This window comes from Colobus angolensis, unplaced genomic scaffold (genome assembly GCF_000951035.1).
Source record: "Colobus angolensis palliatus isolate OR3802 unplaced genomic scaffold, Cang.pa_1.0 Scaffold153, whole genome shotgun sequence".
NCBI lineage: Eukaryota > Metazoa > Chordata > Mammalia > Primates > Cercopithecidae > Colobus > Colobus angolensis.
This window is the reverse complement of record NW_012114633.1, coordinates 3,433,219-3,448,724: the sequence shown is the minus strand read 5'-3', so window position 1 is coordinate 3,448,724 and position 15,506 is coordinate 3,433,219.

The window sequence follows — 15,506 nt, the reverse complement described above, 5'->3', positions numbered from 1 at the left end:
CCTGGCTAATTTTTTGTATTTTTAGTAGAGACGGGGTTTCACTATGTTGGCCAGGCGAGTCTTGAACTCCTCACCTCAGGTGATCCACCTCCCTTGGCCTCCCAAAGTGCTGGGATTATAGGTGTGAGCCACCACACCCAGCCTGATCTTTTCTTCTGCTTGGTTTGGATTTGTTCTGGTTTCTCTAGTTCCTTGAGGTGTGACCTTAGATTGTCTATTTATGCTCTCTCAGAATTTTTGATGTAGGCATTTAATGTTGTGAACTTCCTTCTTAGCACTGCTTTTGCCGTATCCCAGAGGTTTTGATAGGTTGTGTCACTATTATCATTCAGTTCGAAAGAATTTTTTAACTTCCATCTTGACTTTGTTGTTGACCCAAAGATCATTCTGGAGCAGATTATTATTATTATTATTATTATTATTATTATTGAGATGGAGTCTCATTCTGTCACACATGCTGGAGTACAGTGGTGCCATCTCAGCTCACTACAACCTCTGCCTGTTTTAGCGATTCTAGCGATTCTCCTGCCTCAGCCTTCCAAGTAGCTGGGATTGCAGGTGTGCACCATCACACCTAGCTAATTTTTGTATTTTTAGTAGAGATGGGGTTTTGCTATGTTGGCCAGGCTGGTCTTGAACTCCTGACATCAGGTGATACACCAGCCTTGGGCTCCTGAAGTGCTGGGATTACAGGCATGAGCCATCACGCCTGGCCTGGAGCAGATTATTTAATTTCTATGTATTGGTATAGTTTTGAGGGTTCCTTTTGGAGTCAATTTCCAGTTTTTTTCTACTGTGGTCTGAGAGGGTAGTTGATACAATTTTGATTTTCTTAAGTTGAGACTTGTTTTGTGGTCTATCATATGGTCTGTCTTGGAGAATGTTCCAGGTTCTGCTGAAAATAATGTATATTCTGTGGTTGTTGGTTAGAATGTTCTGTAAATATTTGTTAAGTCCATTTGTTCTAGATGGACTTAACAAAGTCCACATAGTTTAAGTTCATTGTGTCTTTGTTGACTTCTGTCTTGATGACCTGTCTAATGCTATCAGTGGAGTACTGAAGTCCTCCACTATTAATATGTTGCCATCAGTCTCATTTCTTAAGTCTGTTTTATAAATGTGGGAGCTCCAGTATTAGGGGCATACATATTTAGGATTATGATATTTTCCTGTTAGACTGATCCTTTCATCATTATATAATGTTCCTCTTTGTCTTTTGAAACTGTTGTTGCTTTAAAGTCTGTTTTGTCGGATTTAAGAAAAGCTACTCCTGCTCAGTTTTGGTTTCCATTTGCATGGAATATATTTTTCCACCCTTTTACCTTAAGTTTACATGAGTCCTTATGTGTTAGATGAGTGTCCTGAAGACAGAAGATACTTGGTTGGTGAGTTCTTATCTATTCTGCCATTCTGTATATTTTAAGTGGAACTTTTAGGCCATTTACATTTAACATTAGTAATAACATGTGAGATACTGTTCTATTCATCATGCTAGTTGTTGCCTGAATACCTTGTGTTTTTTTTTCATTCTGGTATTGTTTTATAGGTCCTGTGAGACTTACACTTTAAAGAGGTTCTATTTTGGTGTATTTCAAGGTTTTGTTTCAAGATATAGAACTCCTTTTATCATTTCTTTTAGTGCTGGCTTGGTAGTGGTGAATTCTCTCAGTATTTGCTACCTTCGTTTATGAAGCTTATTTTTGCTGGATATAGAATTCTTGGCTTGCAATTATTTTGTTTGAGAAGGCTAAGGATAGGACCCCAGTCATTTCTGGCTTGTAGGGTTTCTGCTCAGAAATCTGCTGTTACTCTGATAAATTTTCCTTTATAGGTTACCTGATGCTTTTGCCTCACATCTCTTAAGATTCTTTCCTTCGTCTTGACTTTAGATAACCTGATGACTATGTGCCTATGTGATGATCTTTTGCACTGAATTTCCCAGATGTTCTTTGAACTTCTTGTATTTGGATGTCTAGATCCCTAGCAAGGCCAGGAAAGTTTTCCTCAATCATTCTCTCAAATAAGTTTTCCAAACATTTAGATTCTCTTCTTTCTCAGGATCAGCAATTATTCTTAGATGTGACTGTCTAACATAATCCCAATGGAGGCTTTGTTCATTTTTTATAATTCTTCTTTCTTTGTCTTTGTCCGATTGGGTTAATTCAAAAACCTTCTCTTTGAGCTCTGAAGTTCTTTCTTCTACTTGTTCTAGTCCGTTGTTGACAGTCTACAGTGCGGTTTGTATTTCTCTGTGTCTTTCATTTTCGGAAGTTGTGATTGTTTTTTCTTCATTATATCTATTTCTCTGGAGCATTTTTCATTCATATCCTGTGTTGTATTTTAAAATTTATTTAAGTTGTTTTTCACCTTTCTCTGGTATCTCCTTAAGTAAGTTAATAATTAACCCTCTGAATTCTTCATCTGGTAATTCAGAGATTTCTTCTTGGTTTGGATTTATTGATGGGGAGCTAGTGTAGTCTTTTGGGTGTTATAGAACTCTGTTTTGTCATATTATTAGAATTACTTTTCTGATTCCTTCTCATTTGGATAGACTATTTTAGTGGAAAAATGTGAAACTCAAGGGCTGCTGTTCAGATTCTTTTGTCCCGTAGGGTGAGCCCTTGTTATGCACTCCCCCTTCCTGAGAGCTGGACTGCAGTGATTGTTCTTGCTTTTCTGGGTCTAGCCACCCAGCAGGGCTACCAGGCTCTGGGCTGGTGCTGGGGAATGTCTGCAGAGTCCCACAATGTGATCTGTGTTCAGGTCTCCCAGCCAAGGATACCAGCACCTGCTCTGGTGGAGGTGAAAGAGGAGTGAAGTAGACTGTGAGAGTCCTTGGTTGTAGATATATTTAATTAATGTCATGGCTTTCTCGAATGTTGGTTATGCTATCAGTGAAATTGTCATGTGGACAGACTCAGGACCTCTGGTTAACCAGGGTGTTGCAGGCAGTGGAGTTAGCTGTTGGTTTCTCCTTCTTTGGAGCAGGATTATTCTTTCATGAGTAGCTGTAATGTCCTCAGTTGATTGACCTGCAGCCAGGAGACACTTTCAAGAGAGCACCAGCTGCAATAATAGAAGGGGGATATAAGCTTGCCCTAAGTTGGCCAGGATAAATATTTGGGCTTCTCAGGTGATGGATGGGGCCATAAAGCTCCCAAGAATTTATGTCTTTTGTGATCAGCACTGGGGCAGGTAGAGAAATACCATCAGGTGGGGTACAGGGTTAGGCAGGTCTGAGCTCAGACTCTCCTGGGCAGGGCTTGCCACAGCCATTGTGAGGGATGGGGTATGGTTCTCTAGACAATAGAGTTGTGTTCCAGAGGGGATTATGGCTGCTTCTGTCACTAGGGAAGTGGAGGAAAGCCAGTAGTGATAGGCCTCAGCCAGCTCCCACGCAGCTGGTGAAGCTGGTCTCGCTCCCGTCATGCTCCACTAACAGCACTAAGTTTATCTCCAGGCAGGCTATGAGAGAGCCTCAGACCTTGCCCCAGAATGTAAACTTTCCTACTGAGAAGACAAGCACAGCTTTCAGGCCTCACCTCTCCCTGTCTGCCCACACTGTAGGTCATGGTCTTGTGCTCCTTTCTGTAGCAGTTCCTGTTCGTCCCCCTAAATTCTGCTCACAAGAGTTTGTTCCCAGTCAAAATTATTTCAAAGTTCAGTTGAAAGGTTCTTTCACCCTGTGTTTCTCCCAAATTCTGCCAGCTGCCTTCCCCAAAGGCCCCTGTGAAATATAGTGAGGAGTTACTTCCCTTGGTTTGAGCTGGAGAATGGGAGTGCCTACAAGCCACTTCCCGCTGCTGCTTTTACTTTTATATTTTGTGCTAAATCTGTTTCAGCTCTAGGAAAGCTTATGTCCTCCCATAATCTGGATTTTTCCAGTTCCCCAGTGAGGATGTGTGTTTGGAGGCAGGAATTCCCCCCCTCACACTTTGGGATGTCACAGTTTTTTGTCTCTCTTATGGAATTTGCAGTGGTGTGCACGTCTTTCAAAGGATCTGTGAATTCTCTCAGTTTTCCTGGTATGTTTCTGTGGTAGTTCTTGGAGCAAAAGTCCATGGTGTCAGTCTCCACATGCTGTTCTGTCCGTCCAAATGGGAGCTGCATGTTAGCCTTGTCTCCTGTCCACCATTTTACCCTGACTGCTGCTATTTCTTCCATATTTGATAGATTTAACTAGTGCAGCCATCTGGGCCTGGGATTTTCTTAATGAAAAAGAATTTTAATAATTAACTCAATCTCTTTCCTTTTTACAGATCTATTCAGATTTTTCTGCTTCCTTTAAAATTAACTTTTGGTAATTTGTATGTTTGTAGGAATTTGCCCATTTCCTAAAAGTTGTCTAATTCATTGGTATAAAGCTGTTTATGAGATTCCTTTTAATTTTAATCCTTTTAATTTCTCTAGGGTAAGAATTGGTGTACTCTTTTGGTGATTTGTTTCTTCTCTTTATTTTTTGATCAGTCTAAATGAACATTTGTAAATACGAATCTTTTCCAAAAACCAATTTTTTACTTCAATAATTTTATTTATTGTTTTTCTATTTTTCCTTTTTTCTTTCTTTCCTTCCTTCCTTCCTTCCTTCCTTCCTTCCTTCCTTCCTTCCTCCTTCTTTTTCCTTCCTTCCTTCTTCTTTCTTTCTCTCTCTCTCTCTTTCTTTTTTCTTTTCTTTTCTTTTGTATGGTGTCTTACTCTTTCACCCAGGCTGGAATGCAGTGATGCAGTCTTGGCTCACTGCAACCTCTACCTCCCAGGTTCAAGCAATTTTCCTGCCAAGGCCTCCTAAGTAGCCAGGATTACAGGTGCCTGGCTAATTTTTGTATTTTTAGTAGAGATAGGGTTTTACCATGTTGGCCAGGCTGGTCTCAAACTCCTGGCCTCAAGTGATCTGCCCACCACAGCCTCTCAAAGTGCTGAGATTACACGCATGAGCCACTATGCCCAGCCTATTTTTTCTTTTATTGACTTCTCTTCTAAGCATTATTATGTTTTTCTGCTTACTTTTGTATAGTTTGCTCTTATTTTTCCAGTTTTTTTTTTTGTAGAAATTTAGGTTATGGATTTGAGATGTTTCTTTATCAATGTATGTGTTTAAAGCTAGAAATTTACCTGTAAGCATTGCTATAGCTGCATCATATATGTTTTGGTATGTTTTGTTTTCATTTATTTCAAGATATTTGCTAATTTACCTTGTGATTTTAAAATTTAACTTCTGGGTTATTTTGAAGTGGATTGTTTACTTTCCAAATATTTCAGGACTTCAAAGATTTCTTTCCTTGTTGATTTTAAATAGAATTCTTTTGTGTCATAGAATATAACTTTGTGTGAAAAAAAGATATATTTAGAATCTTTTTATGTTAGTACACACATTTGTCACTTATAGTGTTCTTTATTTCTTTTTGTAGATTTGTGTTATAGTCTGATGTCACTTCCTTTTCAGCCTGAAGGACTTTCTTTAGACTTTTTTTGTAAGTAGCAATGAATTATCTTAGTATCTGTTTATCTGGAAATGTTTTTATTTTATTTTTTCTGCTTCTGACTAGTTAATTTCCTTTTTGGCACACTAAAGCATAGGTATGAGAAGGTGTAGGGGGCACAAGTCTAGATTTGAAGTCAGTTTAACTGTCCATTTTGGCACCACATCCTCTCATCGTCCTCTTTCCATGACAGAAGCATTCTTGGTTTATTACTATTCAGAGCCAGGCATGAATTTTGTCTAAAGTTTAACTTTGTTTTTGGACATATGACATAATGTGACTCTTATGAAGGCCTCTGAACTAGTCTTGTTATATTCTGAGTTGCTAACTAGTGTAGGCAATAAAATGGACTTATGGGTATATACTGATTTGCTCACGGAATCTAAATAAGTTAAACAGTTAGACTTCTAGAAGTACAGGAACTAAGGCACCTTTGGAAATATTAGAAACAGGGGATCTTGGGCCATCCCTTTTGATATCTCCAGGATATCAATGACTGTGCCATTGGATGACTAAATTATAACTACCTTTTTACCTTGTACCTCAGAGCTACTAATTACATTTCCTGGGAAAAGATTAGCTAACTTGGGTAACATGTCCAACTGTGTCGTGAGGATCCTGTGACCAACCATTTCAGTCAACCGTGTAGGGGTAAATAAATTCTACAAATAAAGATGTTGCTCTTACCAGAACAGACAGAAAAGATGCTGAATGGACAACCAGGTCAGCTGTCTTCTAAGCTCATTGTATCAGCTCATCCCCAAACCACAGTAACCTGACTAAAAGTTTGCTTTGTTATTTTTGCCTGCCCAGAATTCATTTCCTCACTATTTGTTGGGGAACCCTCTCTATATCCATTTGGTGTGGGTAGAAGTCCAGGCATGTATAGGTGACCCTAGCCAGGCCAATTCAAACTGAGGGGTTTCACTTCTATAATGTTTCTTGGAACTATTAGGGGAACTATTAGGGGAAATGTGTTATTTTTCTTCTGAAGGTTTACCTTCATTAATGAAGGTTAGTTCTGTTTGATATAGAATTTTTGGTTGACTTTTTTTTTTTTTTACTTTTCTTTTCTTTTCTTTCAGCACTTTGAATTTGTCATTCCACGGCCTTCTGACCTCCATTGTTTCTGATGAGAAGCTGGCTATTAATTGTATTGCTCCTTTATATATGATGAATTATTTTCTTGTTGTTGCTTTCAAGACTTTGTCTTTCAACATTGTAATATGTAGATTCATGGATATTTTTGTATTTGTCTTACTTGGGGTTTATTGGGTTTCTTGGATCTATAGATTTATGTAGTTCTTTTTCTGCCCTCCTGTTCCGTTTTTTTCAGGGACTTCCATTACATGTATATTAGTATAGCTGATGTTGTTACACAAGTCTCTGAGATGCTATTCATTTTTCTTCAATCCTTATCCTTTCTGTTCAGATTGTATAATGTATATTGACCTATCATTAAATTCTGTGATTCTTCTACCATCTTGAATATATTGGTGAGCTCCTATACTGAGTTTAGTTTAGTTGTTTTACTTCTGAACTCTAACATTTTTATTTGGTTCTTTTTAAAAAAAAATAATTTCTAAACCTTGTTGAGAATCTCTATCTGTTGGTTCTTTGTTGTCATACTTTAATTTTCTCTACATGGTTTCCCTTGGTTTGGTTCTTTGAAAATATTTGTAGTAGCTGCTTTGAAATCTTTGCTAAATACAGTGTCGGGAGGACCATACTCAGTTTCTCCCCCTAATGTGGATTTTACTTCCCTCTTTCTTTGCATGTCGCATAATTTTCTGTGGAAAACTGTACAGGACCCTGATATTTCCCCCAGGAAATGGTTGTTGTTTCTGGGTGTGTGTTTGTTCATTTGTTTAGTAACTTGTCTGCGTTTATTCTGTGAAATCTTTTTCGCTTGTGGAGTATTAGCACCAATGTCTCTCCTTTTGTTTTTTGTTTGTTTTATTTTTAGACCCGACTTTCTAGGAACTGCCCATCATCTGCATATCTTAATAATCTACCATCAATTGGCAGAGATTATTTTTAAACACCTTGATCCAGTAAGGCTTCTGTCATTTGCCAGTTGATCTATGTGTAAGCAGAGGAACACGTTAAGGAACACGTTCAGGACACACACAATTCCACATCTGGCCCAGGTTTTACTTTCCACAGGACCCTTTTAGTCTCCTGTAATTCCAGCACTTTGGGAGGCCACAGTGGGCAGATCTCTTGAGGCCAGGAGTTCAAGACCAGCCTGGCCATCATGGAGAAACCCCTTATTTACTAAAAATACAAAAATTAGCTGGGTGTGGTGGTACGCGTCTGTAATCCCAGCTACTTACTCGGGAGACTAAGGTATGAGAATTGCTTGAATGTGGGAGGCAGAGGTTGCAGTGAGCCGAGATCATACCACCATACTCCAGTCTGGGTGACAGAGTGAGACACTGTATACAAAGAGAAAAAAAAAGTTGTATTCTTACTATTTTTAATTCAAGTAAATTCTAATCAAATTTCTTTCGCACCATGCATCTATTCTTTCCCCAGATATCCTCACTCTTAACTTTGTAACGTTTCCAGAATCCAGTCACTTGTCACAATTGTCACTAATTTGATCTGGCAAGACACTGTCATTTTGGAGGAGCCTGGATTATTGCAATGACAGTATAATTAATCTCTCTGTTTCTACTCCAGTGGAAAATTCTATTCTTAGTATATCATTCTCAGTTTATTAATACATTTAACCTACTAGCCAATGTGAGCATATGAAAATATGTCAGATGTTATCTGTATTTTGCTCAAAATCCTCCCCTAGTGTTAACCTGATACAGAATATAAGTGAAAATTCTTACAGTGACCCATAGGGCCTTTCACAATCTGCTCCCTTTGATATCTTTACCTCATCGCCTATTATCATTCTCCAGCAGATCTCTTTCAAAAGTGTGTTATCCTTCCTCTTGAGCACTATTTTCTCCTCCTTTTGCATCAAGAAATATTTTTCTTAAACCATATTTTGTTGTTTATTAATATTTTAGTTTTTTTTTTTAAAGTTTGAGAGCAACAAACATCTGTTTTTCACACCTCTGCTCTCATATCTCATGTCGTTTCTATTCACATCTATCACTATAATCATTTTACTCTGAGTTTCAGGGAACCTTGCTCTACCAACCTCCCTTGCAAAGGAATCATAATTAGCAGACACAGCAGAGGAGGAAGAGCAGAACATTCTAGTGAAAGCTTTTGAGTGTGTCTGCCTTTCACACTCAAAAGAGAAGGGAAAGGCACCAAGATTGTTATTGGCTATTCAGTAGGCTCAAGTTAAGGGATACTGTTGTAGGTTCAGTTGCTCACTCTATTATAAAGTATTAGGTGTACCACTCTGGGTGATATTACTGTGTCCAGAATTTATTCCTTCCAGTGGGTTCTTGGTCTTGCTTACTTCAAGAATGAAGCCACAGACCCTCGTGGTGAGTGTTACAGCTCTTAAAGATGGTGTGTCCAGAGTTTGTTCCTTCAGATGTTCAGACGTGTCCAAGTTTCTTCCTTCCAGTGGGTTTGTGGTCTTGTTGACTTCAGGAGTGAAGCCACGGACCTTCGCAGTGAGTGTTACAACTCTTATAGGTAGTGCAGACCCAAAGAGTGAGCAGCAGCAAGATTTATTGTGAAGAGTGAAAGAACAAAGCTTCCACAGCACAGAAAGGGACCTGAGCAGGTTGCCACTGCTAGCTTGGGTGGCCAGTTTTTATTCCCTTATTTAGCCCCGCCCACATCCTGCTGATTGGTCCATTTTAAGAGCACTGATTGGTCCATTTTACAGAGTGCTGATTGGTGCATTTACAATCCTTTAGCTAGACACTGATTGGTGCATTTTACAGAGTGCTGATTGGTGCATTTATAATCCTTTAGCTAGACACAGAGCGCTGATTGGTGCTTTTAAAATCCTCTAGCTAGACAGAAAAGTCCCCACTGGACACAGGAAGTCCAGCTGGCTTCACCTCTCATTACCACCTTCTCTTCAGCCTCATTCCACTTCTATCTCATTACTGCCACAAGACTTCTGTTTACCCCAGATGCTGGTCTCTACAGAGCCCTGTTGCAGCCTTTACATTTTGTCATTTAGGGCAGACAGACGGATTCCCAGTGGCATGTTTCCTATTGGTCTCATGGTTTTTCTTTAAGTTAGGAGAAATGACTGTGGGGTTTGGAGTCTCCTTTTCTTTATTCTCAAAAGGTAGTGCTGTTTTCTTGTAAATGCAAATGGCAAGCTTCTTTGAGTATATTTCTTTAATTTAGAGCTTTATTAAAATATTAAAATATTTTTCAATGTTTGTGTCATCTGGTATTCTTCTTTTAGCTTTAAATACCAATGCAACTTTTCCTTATTTTTACATTTTCCTTGGTCAATTTAGTCTGGATTAGGAAGAAGAGAGGCAGACACCATTTCTTTTTTTTTGTCCCTTTGGACTATTTTTCTTTACAACATATGCTAATGCTCAATACATATTAGTTTCTATTATTATCCAGTGGACATGCAAGTGAGCACTCAAAGTATGATACCTAAAGGTGGCCATTTAAATATTTTATTACATCCAGTGAGTAGGCAGACATATAACACAGTATTCTTATCATTTTTCATGAGATGAATGAGTAACTGATCTGTGAAAAGTTTATATTAGAAAACTTGAGAATCTTCAAGAATTGCAGTTGTGAAATTAGCACTTCATGACATCATTCCTGTAGCATAAGAGACTTTTTCTAAGGTGGTGCTTCCCCAACTTTACCATCATATACCTGACCCAAAGAATCAAAACTACCTTCTCAAAGTGAATAATTCAGTGAGCAGCTATCCATAGAAGCTAGTTATAAGCAAAATTCTAGTGAACAGCATTGGTACAATGTATTATGAAGAAATCCTGTATAAGAATTTAAACAAGTAGGCCTGGCATGATGGCTCACACCTGTAATCCCAGGACTGAGGCAGGCGGATCACAAGGTCAGGAGATTGAGATGATCCTGGCTAACACGGTGAAACCACAACTCTACTAAAAATACAAAAAAATTAGCCAGGCGTGGTGGCAGGTGCCTGTAGTCCCAGATACTCTGGAGGCTGAGGCAGGAGAATCGCTTGAACTGGTGAGGTAGAGGTTGCGGTCAGCCGAGATTCTGGGCAATAGAGTGAGACTCTATCTCAAAAAAAAAAAAAAAAAAAGAATTTAAACAAGCAGATCCTCTGAGCTAGATCTTACTATGAAAAGTTTTAGTGATTTTGTGTAAGATTGGATAAGCACAGCAGTGTACATTTAGTAGAGAAGTGGAGTGAAATGCACTTTATCAGTAATCTTCAAACTGGGATAGGATACCTTCAAGGAATATGAAAACTTTCTAGGGGGTACAGAAATAGAAATAATTTCAAAGGAATCAATGTCTATATTCTCCATTTTCTACTCTTTCCAAAAATTGAGTGGGAACTCACATGACTTCATAATAGTCCTTCTCTCACTTTATGAAATGAAAGCACATACATCTCAAATGGTATGCACTCTAGGCTCCATAAATCAAGGGGAAGCCTTTTTTGATTGATTAGTCATTACCACAACCTATGGGGAATTTCTCTGTTTTCTGTATGTTATGGACGAAAAGTGGGTAAGGATGCCATACTTTGGCCCATGTTAGGGTGTTTTTAATTTAGATATATGGTAGAATTGAGTGGTAGGACTAGTGGTGATTTTCAGTTAAGGACTGTGCCTCCTCCATGCCCTCAGATATTGTTAATGAATATGTGCACTTAAGGAAAGTACACTAAGAGCAAAGGAAGGAAAGTATTAATAAGAAATATTGAATGCTGGCCAGGTGCAGTGGCTCACGCCTGTAATCCTAGCACTTTGGGAGGCTGAGGTGGGTGGATTGCCTGAGCTCAGGAATTTGAGACCAGCCTGGGCAACATGGTGAAACCCTGTCCCTACTAAAACTACAAAAAATTAGCCGGGTGTGGTAGTGTGTGCCTGTAATCCCAGCTACTTGGGAGGCTGAGGCACAAGAATCGCTTGAAGCCAGGAGGCAGGCAGAGGTTGCAGTGAGCCGAGATCATGCCACTGCACTCCAGCCTGGGCCACAGCAAGAGACTCTGTCTCAAAAAAAAAAAGAGAAATGTTGAAAGCTAAAAGCAGTCCTTTCCTACATTTAAGAATAAGAAAGTCTTAGCCATACTCATTACCTATTCTGAGGGCATGTCATTAGCTAGAAAGCAAAGCTTCTTGGAAAAACAAAAGCAGTAAAGTTTACTAGTACTGACTTTTTAAAATGTAACTGAAATATCTGTTGGTACTACTAGATTTTTCGAAACACAATAGATGAAACTCACCAATAAGATTTTCACCTAATTTCTTTCAGTTTAGGTGGTATTAAGCAAAGTATGTAAATCCTGTTTTATTAAGTAAATATAACGAATTATTTATTCCAATTATAATCAATCCTAATCTTATAAAATGTTTCAAAAATTCCTACCTCCTTTTAAAAAATAAAAGAACAACTCTTTACCATTTAATTTATCCCAGTATATACCTTTCTTCATTAAATGAAGAAGAAAAATGTGATCATGGTTTGTCTCATTATGGTGTTTTACCAATAAATTTTGTTTGTTTAATTATTATCAAAATTTAAAATATCTTTGTGTCATTTGATCAGTTGTATAGTAGTAATTATTATAATGATAGCCCAATCCAGAAGATTTTTAATTAGAGCTTTATGATCATGAGTTAAAGATAAAAAGTTTTAAATCCCAGCTTATGCAGTTTTTTTATTGTAAGCCCATTCTACATGTATTCATTGAGCACCTCCTTTGTGCTAGATTCTTGATGAGTTTCTTGGATATGTCAGTGAATAAAAGATATTATGCACGTGCACACACACACACACACACACACATACACCTGGTCTCCTGAAATTCACATTATGGGGGTGTAAGTAAGCAAAGTATGATACGTGCTTTGGGAAAAATGAGTAAGTAAAGCAGAGTTAGAGATTAGGAAGTAGAGGCTTGTAAGAGAAGTGATATAGGAGATTGCAATTTTAAATAGGGTGGTAGGGAGAGATTGTGCTGAGTGGGTGATAATTGAGGAACATTTGAAGAATGCGGGGATGTTCCATGTGGCTGTCTGAGGTTCCAGACAGCAGGAACTGTAACACAAAGACTCTAAAATGGGAGAGACACGAGCAGTAAAAAGAAGACATTCTGGCATTGTGAGGAATAGCTAGATGACCACTGTGGGTGGAACAAATTCAGGAAGCACAGCAAGAATAGTCAGGGAAGTGTGGTGTCAGGAGGAGACCAGAACATGTAAGGCCTTGTACAGGACTTTGTCTTTTATTTTGACTAAAATAGATGGCCATTAGAGGATTACAGAGGCATGATATTATTACTCAACTTCTGTATAGGGAATAGACTCCTGGGAGCTAGAAGTATAACACAAAGGGTTGTTAGGGGCATTTAGGATATCATGGTGGCTCATACTGAAGTCACATAAGAGAAAAGGTTAAGAAATGTTGGATTCAGGATATATATTTAAGGTAGATCAAGAAAGATATTGTGATATATTGGATGTGCTATGTGAGAGTAGAAGAGGACTCAGGAATATCTCTAAGGTTTTGGTTCTAAGCAACTAGAAAAAATGGAGTTACTATCAACGAGATGGCAAAGGATGCAGTGGAGCAACTTTGGAAAGAAAGATTAGGAATTTGGTTATGGATATGTTGAGTTTGAGATGTCTATTAAAATCCAAAGGGATCCAGAAGCTTTTTACATGATGTAATTTTATCTGTTTTTGTTTTTGTTGCCTGAGGTTTTGGGGTCAAATCCAAAAAATTATTGCCCAGATTAATGTCATGTCATTCTTCCCATATGTTTTCTTCTAGTGGTTTTGCAGTTTCAGGTTGTATGATTACATCTTTAATCTAGTTTGAAGTTTTAAAAATATGGTGTGAGATAAGGGTCTAATTTCATTTTTCTGCATATGGATATCCAGTTTCTCTGACATAATTTATTGAAGACGCTGTCCTTTTCCCATTATGTATTCTTGGCACCTTTGTTGAAAATCAATTGACTGTAAATAGGTGGGTTTGTTTCTGGGCTTGCTATTCTTTTCCATTGGTCTATGTATCCATTTTTATGCCAGTACCATGCTGTTTTGATTACTATGGCTTTGCAATAGTATTTGAAGTCAGGTAGTACAAAGTCTCTGGATTTGTTCTTTTTGCTCAAGATTGCCTTGACTATTCATAGACTTTTTTGGTTCTATATTAATTTTAGCATGCTTTTTCCTTTTTTTTTTTTGGAAAACTCACATTGAAATTTTGATAGGGATTACATTTAATCAGTAGATCACTTTGGGTAGTATGAACATGTAATAATGTTAATTTTTCCAGTACCATGCTGTTTTGATTACTATGGCTTTGCAATAGTATTTGAAGTCAGGTAGTACAAAGTCTCTGGATTTGTTCTTTTTGCTCAAGATTGCCTTGACTATTCATAGACTTTTTTGGTTCTATATTAATTTTAGCATGCTTTTTCCTTTTTTTTTTTTTGGAAAACTCACATTGAAATTTTGATAGGGATTACATTTAATCAGTAGATCACTTTGGGTAGTATGAACATGTAATAATGTTAATTTTTCCAGTACCATGCTGTTTTGATTACTATGGCTTTGCAATAGTATTTGAAGTCAGGTAGTACAAAGTCTCTGGATTTGTTCTTTTTGCTCAAGATTGCCTTGACTATTCATAGACTTTTTTGGTTCTATATTAATTTTAGCATGCTTTTTCCTTTTTTTTTTTTGGAAAACTCACATTGGAATTTTGATAGGGATTACATTTAATCAGTAGATCACTTTGGGTAGTATGAACATGTAATAATGTTAATTTTTCCAATCCATGAACATGGAATATATTTTCATTTTTTATGTCTTCTTCAATTTTTCTCATCAAAGTTTCATAGTTTTCAGTATACAGATTTTTTTTTTTAAACAGGATCTGGCTTTATTACCCAGGCTGGAGTGCAGTGGCATGATCTCAGCTCACTGCAGCCTCTGCTTCCCAGGCTCAAACCATCTGCCCACATCAGCCTCCCAAGTAGCTGGGATCACAGTCACATACCACCACACTCGACTAATTTCTGTATTTTTTGTAGTGACAGGGTTTTGCATACAGATATTTTACCTCCTTGGTTAAATTTATTTCTAAGTGTTTTATTCTTTTTGATGCTTTTGTAAATGAAATTGTTTTCTTGATTTATTTTCAAATAGTTGTTGTTAGTGTATAGAAATGCTACTGATTTTATGTGTTGATTTTATATCCTACAACTTTGTTTATTAGTTCAAACAGTTTTTTTCGATGAAGCTATTAGGGTTTTCTGAATATAAAAGCATGTTATCAGCAGTGACAGTTTCACCTCTGCCTTTCCTGTTTGGATGCCTTATATATTTATCTTGTCTAATTACTCTGGCAAGGACTTTCAGTACAATATTAAACAGAAATGATGAGAATGGGCATCTTTGTCTTGTTTCTGATCTTAAAAGAAAAGCTTTCAACTTTTTACTACTGAATATAATGTTATCTCTGGGCTTGTCATATATGGCCTTTATTGTGTTGATTTCTAAATTTCTAAACCTAATGTGTTGAGAAATAAAATCATGTTTAATTTTCTTAAATGCTTTTTCTGCATCTAGTGAGATAAATATATCATTTTTGTCCTTTATTCTGTCAATGTGATGTGTTACACTTGTAGATTTATATATCTTGAACCATCTTGCCTTCTACGGGCAAATCCTACATGAATATATTGAGTGATCCTCTTAATGTACTATTAAATTTGGTTTGCTGTTATTTTGTTGAGGATTTTTGTATTTATATTTATCAGGGTTATATACTGGCCCATAATTTTCTTTGCTTCTAATATCCTTGTCTGATTTTGGCATCGTTGTAATGCTGGGCTCAAAAAGAGTTTGAAAATATTCCATCTTCTTCAATTTTTTGGAAGATTTT